This window comes from Amblyraja radiata, chromosome 20 (assembly GCF_010909765.2).
Source record: "Amblyraja radiata isolate CabotCenter1 chromosome 20, sAmbRad1.1.pri, whole genome shotgun sequence".
Taxonomy (NCBI): Eukaryota; Metazoa; Chordata; class Chondrichthyes; order Rajiformes; family Rajidae; genus Amblyraja; species Amblyraja radiata.
Window position 1 is genome coordinate 24,596,892 of NC_045975.1, and position 17,076 is coordinate 24,613,967.

Genomic DNA, 17,076 nt, shown 5'->3' on the forward strand with positions numbered 1-17,076 from the left:
AGGGAGGTAGGTATGTAGGGAGGTAGGGTGGGAGGGAGGCAGGTAGGTCAGTCAGTCGGTTGATGGGTTGATTGATTGAATGATGGATTTATGGATTGAACTAAAGTAAGATGCAACTTGAAACAGCCCCTTTGGCCCACGGAGTCCATGCCGACTATCAATCAACTCTGGAAAGTCTGAAGGAAGTTCCCGACCCGAAATGTTGTCTGTCTATTCCCTCCCCAGATTCTGCCTGACCCTCTGTGTTTCTCCAACACTTTGTGCTTTGCTCAAGATTCCAGCATCTGCTGTTCCTTGTGCTAACCTATTTTGCTTGCAGCCCAGTGGTATGAGTATTGTTTTCTCTCATATAAGGTAGCCCTGGCATTCCCTCTCTCTCTATCCCTCCCCGACCCAATTCGCACTAGCTTCTCATTTTCACCGAACAAACAGCTAACAATGGCATTCCTTTATCATCGTTACATTTTGCATATCTTTCATTCATTGTTCTTCATCTCTCCACAACACCATCTATAGCTCTCATTTCCCTTATCCCTAACCCATCTGAAGAAGGGTCTTGACCCGAAACGTCACCCATTCCTTCTTTCCAGAGCTGCTTGCCCTGCTGAGTTACTCCAGATTTTTGTGTCTATCTTCGGTCTACCTAATGGGGTTGATTCCACAGTTTCAACAAGGGAAAGAACACTGGAGTTATGACAAAAGGTTTGCTACAATTCAAGATGCTTGCATCAGAATATTTCACACAAAAAAAGCTAACTTTAAGCTCCAAATTTCTTTGCCAGTGAATTCAGTTAATAGATCCAGATGAAAGATCCAGACCCGAAACTTCAACTGTCCAATTCCCTCCACAGATCTGTTAAGTTTAGTTTAATTTAGTTTAGAGATACAGCACGGAAACGGGCCCTTTGGCCCACCGAGTCCGCACTGACCAGCGTTCCCTGTACACTAACACTATCCTACACACGAGGGACTATTTACAATTTTTACTGAAGCCAATTAACCTACAAACCTGTATGTCTTTGGAGTGTGGGAGGAAACCGGAGCACCCGGAGAAAACACATGCAGTCATGGGTCGTACCCATTGTCAGGTTTGAACCCGGGTCTCTTGCCCAGAGTAGGGGAATCGAGGACCAGAGGACTTGGGTTCAAGGTGAAGGGGAAAAGATTTAATAGGAATCTGAGGGGTAACTTTTTCACACAAAGGGTGGTGAGTGCATGGATCAAGCTGCCAGAGGAGGTAGTTGAGGCTGGGACTAAGGCAGCAACTCTACTGCTGCGCCACTATGCAACCTCGATTGGTGTGATGCTCTGCATTCCTGATATACATCAGTTGCAACTTCTTTTTACAGAAGTTTACAGGTAGAAAACATTTCCAAAAACTTTCATAGGAATATTTAGATCCCAAGCTCTGAAAGATTTTAGGACTCGGAAATTTGCCTTAAGGAATGGTTGGGAAAGGAACAGAAGGAGAGGCATTGCAATTAATCTGCATCGACAGGGGAAAAGTTTGGCACTTGTTTTCTTCTCCCACTGTTTCTTTCCACCCATTGCCACCCCTCCCCTCTGGCAAGATATCTTCCTTGGGTTGCAGAGTCATAGTTATAGACTTATACAGCAAAGGAACAGGCCCTTCATCCACCTTGTCCTTGTCCACCAAGTTGGCATATAGGGCTACTCCCAGCCGCCTGCATTGGGCCAATATATCCCTTTAAACCCTTCCCATCCATATGTCTGTCCAAATGTCCTTTAAAATTTGCAATTGTATTGTGCTTCAAAAACTTCCTCTGCCAGCTCATTCCACCTATAGACGATCCTCTGAATGGAAATGTTGTCCCTGAAATCCCTCTTAAATCTCTCCCCTCTTACCATAACCCTGCGACCTTTAAATTTAGAATTCACTATTCTAGGGGAAAAGTCTGAGCATTCACATCATCCATGCTCCTCGTGATCCGAAGTCTGAAGGTCTGAAGAAGGGTTTGGACTGAAACTTTGCCTATTTCCTTCGCTCCATAGATGCTGCCTCACCCGCTGAGTTTCTCCAGCACTTTTGTCTACCTTCGATTTTCCAGCATCTGCAGTTCCTTCTTGAACACTCCTCATTATCTTGTTCACCTCAATAAGGTCACCTCCTATGCTCCAGAGAAAAATGTCCCAGCCTCTCCCATCTCCTTGTGTAATGCAAGCCGGCAAACCCAGGAAAGACCGGTTAAATGATTTGGAAAAGGTCAACATTCAGGATTGATTGGTAGCACTGAGTATTTGACACTGTGAGCTATCTTATAAACATCGGAGGAATCAGAAAGATTGAAAGAAAACCAAGACTTTCTGAACATTTGCAGAAGTGTTAATTAACTATCCTCCTAACATCCAGATTACTGAGAGTTTCTTTCTTATCACTATATACATTTGCAGCTATTACAATGGATAATCAGTTATTTAATCTCACAACTCAAATGACAAAATGCCACAAGAATATGAGATCCATGAAGGTCATCTATTGCGAATGACAAAATGCACTCATTATTGTTCTATTATATAATGCAACTAGAATAAAACACGCAACGGATCTATAAAGATCAAGGTGAAATTATTGTACAGATAAATAAATTGGATGCAACGGGTGCGTTGGTTGGAGTTAGGCTTTATTCAAGTTTTTAAAGCATTTTGAGCAGGAATGCACCAACAGAACTAGTATACGCTTCAACTATAGAAGACAGTTTGGGAAATAAATGAGTCGAGGTCTTTGTTTGTGCCTTTTGATGGATGATACCAGTAGTCATTAGTGGTCTCTAAGAACAGGCCAATGATTCACTTATTTAAAAAGAGACACACACACACTGCTGGAGTAACTCAGGCAGTATCTTGGAGAAAATGCATGTTACGTTTCAGGTAGTGACCCTTCTTCAGACTTTTTAACTTGTTATTAATTTATTAAGTATTAACTTATTTAGTTTAGTTCAGCTTAAAGATACAGCATAGAAACAGGTCCTTTGGCCCACCGAGTCCACGTCTACCATCAATTCACACTAGTTCTATTTTATCCACCTTTTTCATCCTCTCCCTTCACAACAGGTGCAATTCACGGAGGTCAATTATCCTACAAACCTGCACATCTTTGGGATGAGGGAGGAAACCAGAGCACCCAGAGGAAACCCGGAGGGAGAACGTGCAAACTCCACGCAGACAGCGCCCGAGGTCAGGATCGAACCCAGGTCCCTGGCACCGTGATGCAGTGGCTCGACCCGCTGCGCCACTGTGCCGCCTATTTCTTTGCTACACAAACCTTTGATTTAGGCAATGGGAAAGGGAGTAACCTCATTCAAATTAATATGGATCAAAGAGGATCATCTACAATGAATTACAATATTATTGCTTAATAATATTGTCATATGACCATCAAGAGGAAATAATAAATACAAATTTTGAGGCAAATGATTGGAAATGTAATTACTTATATTCCTGTCAATTACATTTACCTACTTTCTTTCAAGACAGGTTAATTATGACTCATTGTAACTGTCTCCAATACTAAGATTGAAGATCTATTACTTAATAACAGCAGGAGACTTATTTTACTGAAATGCAAGTTTGTTTTTATGGTTTGTTTGTTGGGTCATATCTGACCTGGTCTTTAGGGTCTGAAGAAGGGTCTCGGTACAAAACATCACCCATTCCTTCTCTCCAGAGATGCTGCCTGTCCTGTTGAGTTACTCCAGAATTTTGTGTCACTCTTTAAGTCAATTAGTTTATTTAGTTTAGTCTACTTTAGAGATACTGCATGTAAACTGTAGCCTTCAGACCAACAAGTCCATGCAGACCAGCGATCACCGTACACTAGCACTATCCTGCACACTAGGGACAATTTTTCAATTTACAGAAGCCAATTAACCTACAAACCTGTACGTCTTTGTCGTGTGGGAGGAAACCGGAGCTCCCGGAGAAAACCCGTGCAGGTCACGGGGAGAATGTATAAACTCTGTACAGACAGCACCTGTAGTCAGGATCGAACCCGGGTCTCTGGCACTGTAAGGCAGCAACACTACCGCTGCGCCTCTCTGCCGTGAAAATTAGTGAGAGTTTTCACGTAGATGGGGATTCGGCTCAAGATTAAACAGAACGAATATAAACTTGCCTTGTCATCCTTACAATCTAAATTGTGAATTGCGCAGAATTACTAAATACATGACTTTTGTTTTTAAATTCGAACTAATTTTCCACGCATTACTCATGATGACTCAGAGAATACGTTTCATTATGTCACGAAATATTCAAATCTACAATCAGGGCCAATGAGCTGTAACGATTATAAAGATAACTTGTATTTTTAAGGACAGTAAATTTTAGAAACAATGTTTACATTTTGAGGTTCATTTCTCTTTTGAAAATTTTCAGTGAAAGCCTTGGCTGCTGAGTCATATTTCTATGTTGACTTTCAACACTAAAATCTTGATGTCAAATTTTATAGGTGTAAAGAAATAAATATATTTCAAGTAAAAGCTATGTAGAGATATAAGACTGTCACAATGTAAATCACAAAGTTTCTTCAAAATGGCCACAAATACCTGTCCTGTTATTCCCAGTAACCTTAATGTCCAATTCCAATGAGAGGTCTTGAACTTACACTAAAAAGGTTTAGGTTTATAATTGTCACGTGTTGCAAGGTACAGTGAATATCTTTGTTTTGCATGCCATTAAAATAAGTCAAAAATATCTTATCATAAATACAATCGTCGCATTCAAGTACAATAGATAGAGCAAAGGGGAATATACAGAGTGCAGAATATAGTTCTCAGCATTGTAGCGCATCAGTTCCACAGACAAAGTCCACTGTCTATAATGGGGTAGAGGTGAATCGGACAGTACCCTAGCTTATGGAAGGACCGTTCTGAAGCCTGATAACAGAGGGGAAGAAGCTGTTCGTGAATCTGGCGGTGCGTGCTTTCAAGCTTCTGTACCTTCTGCCTGACTGGAGCGGGGAGAAGAAGGAATGACCGGAGTTGGACAAGTCTTTGATTGTGTTGGCTGCTTTTTCAAGGCAGAGCGAAGTGTAGACGGAGTCAATGGTGGGATATCTGGTCTGTTCACAATCTGAAGTTCATTTCTCTTTCAAACGTTTGGGGGGCTGTCATATTTTTATGTTGGCTTTGAACACCGTGGCACAGCTGGTAGACCTGCTGCCTCACAGCGCCAGATACTCGTGTTCGATCCTGACCTCGGGTGCTGTCTGTACGGAGACTGCACATTTTCCCTGTGACCACATGGGTTTCCTATGGGTGCCCCGGTTTCTTTGTTATCCTACTCTCTCATCTACTTCCTATGTAGTAGAGGCCAATTAACCTACAAACTCATAGAAACAAGGAACTGCAGATGCAGGTTTACAAAAAAAGACGCAAAGGTCAGGCAGCATCCTTGGGGAATGCAGAGAGCTGACGTTTCGGGTCAGGTCCCTTCCATCAATGTGTCTTTGTGCACATCTTTGGGATGTGGGGAGGAAACTGGAGCACCCGGAGGAAGCTCACGTGGTCACAGGGAAAACTGCAAATTCCACAAAGCCAACAGCTAAGGTCAGGATCGAACCTGGGTCTCAGGCACTGAGGCAGCTGTTCTACCAGCTGAGTCACTATACTGTCCTTTTGCTCCCCTGGGAGAAACTATCTCTTGAACCTACCCTCTATGACTTCTGATGAACAAAAGTAGTTTGGTAAATGGAAATGTGCGGATGTTCCTGGAAATTGAAATGCAAGTGGAAAACAAGTCATTAAACTCCCTTCAGTGAGAATGATAATTAATAGCGGTTCTGTTAAAAGATTGGAAAGATAATTCATTATCTGAAATCACTGACAAACATTCATTCTCATTCCTGGTTTGCTCCCTTGCTTGGAAGCATCTTGCAACAGAAAACCTGGTGTCATATCTCTTCTTATTTCCAATAACTTTGAATTAGTAAATGTACACCACTCCAAGCTTAAGACATGGTGCTTCAATAAAAGGTGTTGATGGATGAAGTAAAAGGAGATCTGAGGATTACAGCAAATAATCCTAATATTTAATCACAGTACATCTTAAATGTGAATTGAAATTACAGTGAAACCTTGACAGATGCCAACTAGGAGAGCACAGGCACTAAATAGTTTCTACACTAAATATATTAATAGTTGCAAGAAATTGAAGAAGAGTGGCACAGTGGTGCAGCGGTAGCGTTGCTGCCTTCCAGCGCTGGAGACCTGGGTTTGATCCTGACTACGGGTCTATCTGTATGGAGTTTGCACGTTCTCCCTGTGACCATGTAGGTTTCGTCCCACATTACAAAGACGTATAGGTCTGTAGGTAATTGGCTTCTGTAAAACTGTAAATTGTCCTGAGTGTGTAGATACTAGTGCTAGTGTATGTGCAATCGCTGGTCAGCATGGACTTGGTGGGCCAAAGGGCCTGTTTCCACACTGTATGTTTTAAAGTCTAAAGTCTCTAAAAATTTGCTTTGGATGGAAGTGAAAACTCTAGAATAATTTTACAATGTATGGAAAAATTCCGGTTTGCTGGTTTACAAGAAAGGACACAGAGTGATGAAGAATCGTCGGATCAGGCAACATCTCTGGAGAACATGGATAGGTGATGTTTTGAGTCAGGACCCTTCTTCAGACTGATGGTGGGGGAGGGGGGGAACGAAAGCTGGAAGAGAGGAGGGGCAGGACAAAATGTTTAGTTTAGTCTACTTTAGAGATACTGCGCGGAAACAGGCTCTCGGCCCACCAAGTCCGCCCTGACCAGTGATCCCCATACACCAACACTATCCTACACACGAGGGACAATTTTACAATATACCAAAGTCAATTAACCTACAAAGCTGCATGTCTTTGGAGTGTGAGAGAAAGCTGGAGCACCCAGAGAAAGCCCTCGTGGTCACAGGAAGAACGTGCAAACTCCGTACAGACAGCACCCATAGTCAGGATCGGACCTGGGTCTCTGTCGCTGTAAGGCAGCCACCGTGCCATCCTATATAATGAAAGAATCAGGAGAGGAAACTACAAGAAGAAAAATTATTTTCCAGCAGAACCTGTTTTCTTTGTTTTTGTATGCACCGTGTTTAAATGGTAATACAATGAGGCTAATCTATGATTGATAATCGAGGTCACAACATCTAGCAGTCTGTCTGAAGTTCGGCCAAATTTCCATTGGAGCCAACACCACTGTTAGTAAACATCATGGTGCAGGGTTACAAACCCTTGGCCTTAATAGCAAAGACAGAATTCTCTGCTCCACTAATTTCCTCACAGCCATTGAGATCAATTATAGTCGTGAATTGTTTTGCTTGGCTGGGATTTTCTGTACTTAGAACCATCCAGGCACCAGTTATTGGAGGAAAGATACAAAGTGCTGGAGTAACTCAGCGGGTCAGGCAGCATCCCTGGATCACATGGATAGGTGATGTTTCATGTTGGCACCCGAGTCTTAAGAAGAGGCTCGACCCGATACGTCACCTATCCATGTTTTCCAGAGATGCTGCCTGGCCTGCTGAGTTACTCCAGCATTTTGTGTCTTTCCTTCGTAAACCAGCATCTGCAGTTACTTGTTTCTACCAGTTATTGATGTCAGTTTATGATGCGTTGCCGACATTTATCAATACGTTTCTTTACTTTTTGTGAGGATCTGAGAAGAACAACTACCCTTCCACTGTTGTTCCTCAAAATCCCAGTCAGTGGGTTGGACAGGGAACTAGGTTTACTTTACTTGAGACTTTAGACTTTAGAGATACTGCAAGGAAACAGCCCCTTCTGCCCACCGAATCCGCGCCGACCAGCGATTACCCCATGAGCACTATCCTACACACTAGGGACAATTTACAATTTTACCAAAGCTAATTAACCTACAAACCTGTATGTCTTTGGAGTGTTGGAGGAAACTGGAACACCTGGAGAAAACCCACACACTCACAGGGAGAACATACAAACTGCGTACAGACAGCACCTGTAGTCAGGATCAAACCAGCGTCTGTGGTGTTGTAAGACAGCAACTCCACCCTGTGTCACTGTGCCTCAGTTTGTCCTATGACAAAGCATCAACACTTTAGGTATGAGTTAACTTGTAAATGGCAATCATGATGGTACAATCAAGCCATAAGATCAAAAGACTTAGGAGCAGAATTAGGCCATTTGGCCCATCGAGTGTGTACCACCATTGATCTATTTTTCCTTCTCAACCATCAAGCTCCAAGTCGTTGATCTAAGAAGGAATTAAAAGTTTCCTGGTCAATTTAGACCGGGAATTACTTCTTATGTCACACGTTTCCCTCAAACGTATTCATGATATTTTATCAGGACGTCATTAATAATTTTCCATCATCTGATTCACATTGCAAATGCAACATCACTTCACTGATTATACCATAAAGGAAAAAAAAAGTTTTAAGTAGTGTACGCCAAAGCCATATATAAATGAAATTCGCAAGGTCTTTGCATTATCAATAGACAATGATTCCATTATGTTACAAAATGTTGGAATAGTGAAGACACAGCCTCATGAGGCCGAGAATGCAGATCCACGGGGACGCGGCCTGCAGCGGCACGGAACGGCGGAGCAGCGATAGAGGACATCGACAACATCGCCTGGCCAGGCTGACCCCTGCGACTCCAAACCATTGTTGCCACCCGGACAACGGGCCTTTACGGCCAAGTTAAGTCTCTATATTTTTAACAAGTTTGAAACTTAAAGGATACATGATTACACCAGGAACATGGCGACTCTCGTATACTGCCTCAGTGTAATCTACTGTTCTTACATGCTTGTACTTAAGTATGATTGTGACCATGTATAGCAAGAGATTTTACTGAACTGCATGCAAAAAAGGAATGTCACTGTACCTAGGTACACTTAACAATGAAGTACCATTGAACCATTCCTATTCCTACATTGAGCCTCAAAGCTCAGTATGTCAACCTTGGAAAGACCCTGATATTGGCTTATTTATGCAGCCAGTAGATTTGGAGGATTTTATGGAGGCGGCAATACCTCCATCTAGACCACGGCTGAATGATCTTCACTTTAAAATCATTCCATTGTTCACATTGTTGGGGTGGCACAGTGGCACAGCGGTAGAGTTGCTGGCTTACAGCGCTAGATACCCAGGTTCGATCCTGACCGCGTGTGCTGTCTGTACGGAGTTTGTATGTTCCCCCCGTGGCCACTATGGGCTTTCCATCAGGTGCGCCGGTTTCCTCCCACACTCCAAAGATGCACAGGTTTGTGGGTTAATTGGCTTCGGTAAAAATTATAAATTGTCCCTCGTGTGTTGGATAGAGCTAGTGCACGGGGTGATTGCTGGTCGGCATGGACTCGATGGGCCGAGTGGCCTGTTTCCGAACTGTATCTCTAAAACTAAAACTAAACTATATTTGGTGTGCCAGGTTTTCATTCCAATTTATCCAATGATTATTGAAATCACCTAATTCTTCTGCACTGCAATGAGTCTTGGCTAAATTCACTCAATTACATTGATAAGACAAATCCCCACTTGCCAGGGAACAATCCAATGAATCTGTGTTGCAATGACTCACTGCCAAATATATCCTTCAAAAGCCAAACACCCAGAGCCACCTTGACTACACCTCTTCCCACCTTGTCTCTTGCAAACACTACTTTTACTCTCAATGTGTCCGCTGTATCTGCTCCCAATATGAGGCTTTCCATTCTAGGACATCTGAGATGTCCCCTTTCTTCAGTAAACGTCGTTTCCCCCCTGCTGTTGCAGATAGAGCCCTCACCCGCACCTCCCCGTGTGTGTTCTGCTCTCGCTCCCAATACTCCCAAATGGAAGGAGGAAAGGGTTCCCCTGGTCCTTACATCTCACCCCAGCATGTTCTTAAGTAGTCTACATAAGAAACTGGATGGAGTTAAGGATCGTTACAGAAGAAGCACAATATTTCCATTGGCCCGTAGAGCAGATCAAGGATTTACTCTCGGGTTTTATAGCTCTGAGTCACATTAAGCAGTGTCTTTGTTCAGCAGACCAGCTTTTGCTTAATGAACCATTATTTGGATGGAAGATATTTGTAGATCCAAGGAGATTCAATTTCACAGAGATTGAGATGGTGCCACATTTAATTCCCTTCAAAACTATGGGGCTTTTTTACAGTCTGAAATGTTTAATGCAAAGAGGAAAAAGAGATGATGAAAGGGAAAAATATCAGCAAGTGACTCAAATATGGAGAGTGTTAATAATATGATTTGTTCTGAGGGGATAACTATTGGCTCCCGATACCGCATCATTGTTCCAGCAGAATCCTGCTTTAAGTAACTCTTTCCCAGGGACTCCCTCTCTCCATGACTTCTCATTCACCAAGGAAATAGGTGTGTGCGAGTGTGTATATGCGCATGTGTATCTGTGTGTCTTTATGTGTGTGTGTGTGTGTGCAAATGTGTGTGTGTCACTTGTGTGGCTTGTGTGTGTGTGTGTGTGTGTGTGTGTGTGTGTGTGTGTGTGTGTGTGTGTGTGTGTGTGTGTGTGTGTGTGTGTGTGTGTGTGTGTGTGTCGCGCATGTGTGTGTGTCGCACATGGTGTGTGTGTGTGTGCATGTGGCATGTGTGGTCGTGTGTGTGTGGTGTGTATATGGGTGTGTGTGTCGCACATGGTTTGTGCATGTAAGTGTGCATGTGTTTGTGTGTGTTTTTGTGTGCGTGTTTATGTGTGTGTGCAAATGTGTGTGTCACGTGTGCGTGTGTGTGGGTGTGGGTGTGTGTGTCGCAAGTGTTTGTGTGGGCGTGTATGTGGCATGTGTGAGTGTGTGTGTGGGTGTGTGTGGGTATGTGTGTCGCACATGGATTGTGTGTGCGTATACGTGTGCATGTGTATGTGTGTGTGCGGGCACTTTAACATACAGTAGGTAGCATCCTTTCTTCACCAGACTGGCAGTTTAGTTTAGTTTAGTTTAGTTTAGAGATACAGCTCGGAAACAGATCCCCGTACATCAGCACTATCCTACACACTCGGATCAATTTACAATCTTTACTGAAACCAATTAACCTACAAACCTGTACGTCTTTGGAGTGTGGGTGAAAACCAGAACACCCGAAGAAAATCCACGCGGTCACGGGGAGTACATACAAACTCCGTTCAGACAGCAACCCATAGTCAGGATCGAACCCGGGTCCCTGGCGCTGTAAGGCAACAACTCTACTGCTGCACCACTGTGCTGCCCTGAGTTCTCTGGACAAGATAGTTGAGGCAGGTACTATAACAATATTTAAAAGACCTATGGACAGGGACATGGACAGGAAAGGTTTAGTGGGATATGGCCCAGACCCAGGCAGGTGGAACTAGTGTAGAAGGGGCATCTTGGTTGACATGGGCAAGTTGTGCCGAAGGGGCTATTTCCGTGCTGTACGACTCTCCCGACTGGACCTGAATCCCTTAGCATTCCAGATGCCTGACATTTGTGGAATTAAAAGTCAGTGATTGTGGGAATTAAGGGTTGGCTAATTTGTCCCGGGCTGTATGCCCTGGAACATTGGAATTCACAAACTGTATAAGCACCAGGGAACAAAGGTTAGAATGAGTTTTGCAGATTCCCCAGTGAGCATGAAATGGATTTTCTGATTTGAGTTCTGTAGGCTGTATGTGATTTGCCTCTGGCTCACTTTCAACAAGCCCAGTTGTCTTTAAAATAACACATTTCCATGATATTTGTCAGCTTTCAAAAACAATAACAGTGATTGCTGTTATGAGATCTACAGTTATGGGCCATGCATCATATGCATCTAAATTATCAGCCGTGGGGTGGGGGGGGGGGGGGGTGGTATAAACTGACCCAGCTGGTGAGAAGTGTCAGGTTGTGATTTTATGACCCATTGCCTTCACTGGCAAAAGACAAGAAGGCACGTTCTCATCTTTTCCCCACATTTTAGGGGACATTTTACCAAGCCCAATTAACCGACACACCTGCACGTCTTTTGGATGTGGGAGGAAGCCAGAGCACCCGGAGGATACCCACACGGTCACAGGGAGAACGTGCAAACTCCACACAAACAGCCCCCGTGGTCATGATTGAACCTGGGTCCCTGATGCTGTGAGGCAGCGGCTCTACCAGCTATGCGTCACTGTGTTGCCAGAACTGTGTTCTGGAGAGGAATCTGTACAGATAAAATATTTTTTTATAGCCTGAAGAAGGATCTCGACCCTAAACCTCACTTATCCATGTTCTACAGTAATACTGCCTAACCCACTGAGTTACTCCAGTATTTTGTGTCTTGCTTGTGGCAGCATCTCCCCCCCCCCCCCCCCCCCCCCCCCCCTCCCCCCATCCCGACCCCCTGGGAAACTGAAGGGAGCGACAATCAACTGCCACGGATACAAATAATGTCATACACAAGAAAGGGCAGATGCAGGTTGACAAAAAGTGAACACACAGTGCTGGAGTAACACAAAGATGCAGCAGAATTTTGTAAACGTCATCCCGTCACCCATTCCTTCTCTCCAGAGATGCTGCCTGTCCCGCTGAGTTAAGGAGTGCCCACGGTTGACTCACGAGTCACTACGGTAAACTCACGGGCTAATTACGTTCTTACAACGAGTTTAAAAGTTTAAAATGTTTACTTCAAGAGTAAATTTGACTCGTGGAAATCTTTCATCATGTTGAAAGATTTTCACGAGTTAACAAGTTTCCCGAGTACCTGCCGTTAGCGTTACGAGTTCCGACGTTCCCACTACGTTAATTCTACGTGATTACCACGAGTTTGATTTGTTTTAAACTCGGGATCGCTCGTGGGTGGACTCGCACCGTGAGACAGGGCCATTAAGGTTCTTGTTTCTATATTTTGATTGCGCCATTCTTTATTTGTGTACAGGTGAGTTTCAGATGTAGAACTTACAATGGCACACACTACCCAGCCACAAACCATCTGCCCCATGAGAATTATGGACTAATTTGCGGATGAGTTTTAAGTTTTAACTGGTACTTATCACTTGTAATGTTGGCCTCTTCTGGAACCTTCCAGTGAATTTACAGCGTGATCAGTGCTGTCTGAACACTGGACTCGTTATAATTAGCAAGCCACACTAATGTGGCTGTTTGCCTAAATTCCCCAGAGTGGTTGTGGTTTAATCAGGCATCACAAATAAGAAGGGTCTCGACCTGAAACGTCACTCATTCCTTTTCTCCAGAGATGTTGCCTGTCCCACAGAGTTACTCCAGCATTTTGTGTCTATCACAAATAATGTGACAGTTTTGGATGTCTAATAAATGTATCCCCTCATATTGTTACAAATTGTGTGATTCACTTACTCACAAAATAGCTGCCCCCTGTGCACACAATAGACTGGGCAAAGCGTTATAAATCCCACCTGCCTGCAGCTCTATGTATTGTGTGTGAGTGAGTGAGTGAGTGAGTGAGTGTGTGCATGTGAATAAGTGAGTGTGTGTCTATGTGAGAATGAGTGAGTGTGTGTGTGGGTGAGTGTGGCGAGTGGGTGAGTGTGTGTGTGTGTGTGTACATGTGTTGTATGTGTTGTATGTATGTGTGAGTTTGTGTGTATGTGTGAGTGAGTGTGAGTCTGCGAGTTTGTGTGAGTGGGTGAGTGTGCGTGGGTGTGTTGCATGTTTGTGAGTGTGAGATTGTGTGTATGTGTGTGAGTTTGTGTGTGCATGTGTGTTTGGGTGAGTGTGTATGTGTGCGCATATGTGTGTGTTGTGTGTGTGTGTGTGTGTGGGGGTGAGGGTGTGTGTGGGTGTGTGTGTGTGTGGGTGAGGGTGTGTGTGGGTGAGTCTGTGAGGGTGTGTGGGTGTGTGTGGGTAAGTGTGTGAGGATGTATGTGTGTATGTGTGTGTATGAGGGCATGTGTGTGTGTGTGTGTGTGTATTTGAGGATGCATGTGAGTGTGCATGTGGGTGAGTGTGGGTGTGTAAGGGACATGTGTGTGAGTGTGTGAGCGTGTGCATGAGCGTATTTGTGTGAAACATGAAGGTTAATATGCTGCAGGAATGTGCAGCAAGATGGAGCTGGGGTAGTGTGAATGCAGTGGGTTATAACCTTGCCGTACAGATTACCACTCAGCCTTTGGCTGCTCACTGAAGTGACATTCATATGAATGCTGTTTGACTCACACTGATGGTGCCTTCCATTAACATTCCATTCCAGCTTGCCTTCTTGTTCAGGCTGCTCCACGTCTCAGCACAAAGATGTTTGGGGTTTCCCACACTATTTTATGGCTGCAGGCCGGAGCCAAGGACTTTCTCCTCTTCTTCTGTGCCAACTGAAGATAGCAAACTGTGCCACCTGTCAATGCCTACTATAAATTGGGTTTATAGTCATGAGCTGAATTATTTTAAAATCAGAACGGTTGGGAGCAAACAAGAAAACTATCAACCTTCATCCGTAAATAAAAGATCAGTCTCACCCAAACCAATTGAATTTCCTGTTTCTAAATAAATCCAATCTTTGTGTAAATGTTGTGCTCTCTCCTTGTGAAAGGGGGCAGAAGCAAAATTAGACCTTAGACTTTACTTTAGACTTTAGAGATACAGCGTGAGGAAACAGGCCCTTCAGCCCATCGAGTCTGCATCAACCAGTGATCACTAGTTCTAACCTACACACTAGGGATAATTTACAAAAACCAATTAAACTACAAACCCGTACATCTTTGGGGTGTGTCAGTAAACTGGAGCACCAGGAGACAACCCACGCGGTCACAGTGGGGAAGTGCAAACTCTATACAGACAGCACCCACTGTCAGGATCGAACCCGGGTCTCTAGCGCAGTAAGGCAGCAACGTTACTGATGCACAGCCATGCTGCATGGGTTTCTTCTGCCTATCAACCATCAGCCGGCTTACTTTTACTACCTACAGGATAATTTGCTAGGTATGCGCAGGTAGAACGATGACAGGGCACCAATTGCTGGACCTCCCTTCCATTGATCATAAGCACTTTGCTCCACGTATTCCATAGACTTCTTCAAGACGTGATACAGTGGTCTGAACAAAGTCACGGGGTCATGGAAGGAACCTCTTGCAACACTGCAATGTCCTTCGGTACAACCTTAAATTTAGAGATTGCAGAGAGTCGTGGCGTAGCCCAGACCATCACGTAAACCAACCTCCCTTCCATTGACTCCATCTGCACTTCACGCTGCCTTGGCAAGGCCAACAGCATAATCAAGGACCAGTCTCACTCTCTTCTCCCCTCTCCCACTAGACAAGAGGTATAGGAGTATGTAAATGCACACCTCCAGATTCAGGGACAGTTTCTTCCCAGTTGTTATCAGGTAACTGCACCATCCTATCACCAACTAGAGAGCGGTCCTGACCTACCATCTACCTCATTGGATACCCTCGGACTATCATTTATTAGACTTTACTGGACTTTATCTAGCACTAAACGTTATTCCCTTTATCCTGTATCTGTACACTGTGGACAACTTGATTGTATCTGTACACTGTGGACAACTTGTTTGTAATCATGTACCGTCTTTTTGCTGACTGGATAGCATGCAACAGAAAAGCTTTTCACTGTACCTCAGTACATGTGACAATAATAAACAAAACTCAACTATCCTATGACTTTCAGTCTGAAGAATGGTACCGACCCGAAACGTCACCTGTTTTATTTCTCCAGAGATGCTGCCTGACCCGCTGAGTTACTCCATGACTTTGCGTCCATCTCCTATGCAAGAGGCATGTTCAGAATTCCTGCTCTATCTGGGGTCACGGAGACAGAGATGTCACGGAGACAGAGCGGGCTGTCACGGTTCAACAGGTAGGACTGCTGCTAAATGCAGCTGTTTGTGGGACAATTCAACACAATAGTTTAAAAATGACAAATCTGCTCATCCAGCAGGTCGCATGTAACATTGAACGGCAATTAAAAACGCTCACATTTGGCAAAATGCGCGGCTGCCTAAAAATTGCGTTAATGATGGGAAAATAATTAATTTGTGGAAGAACAAGCTCTCCATCGCACTGTAACTGAACTCTTTCCAGCCCGTCTCCTGTCTGTGGTGTAGACAGTCTGAAAACTGTTCCTCACTTCTACGCTCAGTTAGATCCAGCTTCATAACAATGCCAGTAAAGCGCTGGAATGAGATGCTAATAGGAATCCTACTGGGACTGCTGTGTGATCGGCCACTCTGGGGGTAATTTGCCTTCGTGTGAGTTCTGGTGTTTACTTCCTGCCCGGCTGTCTGAGCTGGGCTGAGATGCGAGTTGCTTTGTACCCTAATCCCATTGACCCTGTTCCCATGCTGATCCACACTCTGTGTCACTCCTTGTACCTGCTCACCACACACGTGACACTCAAGCAAGCGTTAAGTACTTAATCGCCTTCTTAACCCCATGATCAACAAATGCTTTCTCATTCTTTTTTACTCCTCGCTTCTCTCTTGAATGCACAAGACTTTTGCTTGGATTAGTAGATTCAGGGACAGTTTCTTCCCAGCTGTTATCAGGCAACTGAACCATCCTGTCACCAGCAAGAGACCACTCCTGACCTACCATCTACCTCATTGGAGACCCTCAAACTACCGTTAATCGGACTTTACGGGACTTTACCTTGCACTAAATGTTATTTCCTTCATCCTGTATCTGTATACCGTGAACGGCTTGATCGTAATCATGTACAGTCTTTTCACTGACTGGCTAGCACAAAACAGAAAAGCTTTTCACTGTACCTTGGTACAGACGACAATAATAAACAAAATTAATACTAAACTATTGAAATGATAAAAAAATACTAAATAATAGTGGAGGTTACTTATCCTACAAACGTCTTTGAGATGCGGGAGGAAACCGGAGCACCCGGAGGAAACCCATGTGGTCATAGAGAGAATGTGCAAACCCCACACAAACAATACCCAAAGTCAGTACATTGAACTCGGAGCTCTGGTGCTGTGAGGCAGTGGCACTACCAGCTGCGCCACCTTAAGGACACGAGACCAATACACAATATTTCAAGGGTCCCGATCCGAAATGTCACCTATCCATGTTCTCTAGAAATGCTGTCTGACTCGCTGAGTTACTCCAGCACTTTGTGTCTTTTTTTGTAAAGCAGCATCTGCAGTTCATTGTGTCTACATAGAGACCATTTCATTGTT

At 44.0% G+C, this 17,076-nt stretch overlaps 1 protein-coding gene across 7 annotated transcripts in view; it reads right to left on the reverse strand.

The window, feature by feature from the left end:
- The window catches only part of myrf (myelin regulatory factor), a 162,942-nt gene that overhangs the window by 102,082 nt on the left and 43,784 nt on the right, over positions 1 to 17,076 (reverse strand). The gene's annotated exons all lie outside the window — the stretch shown is intronic.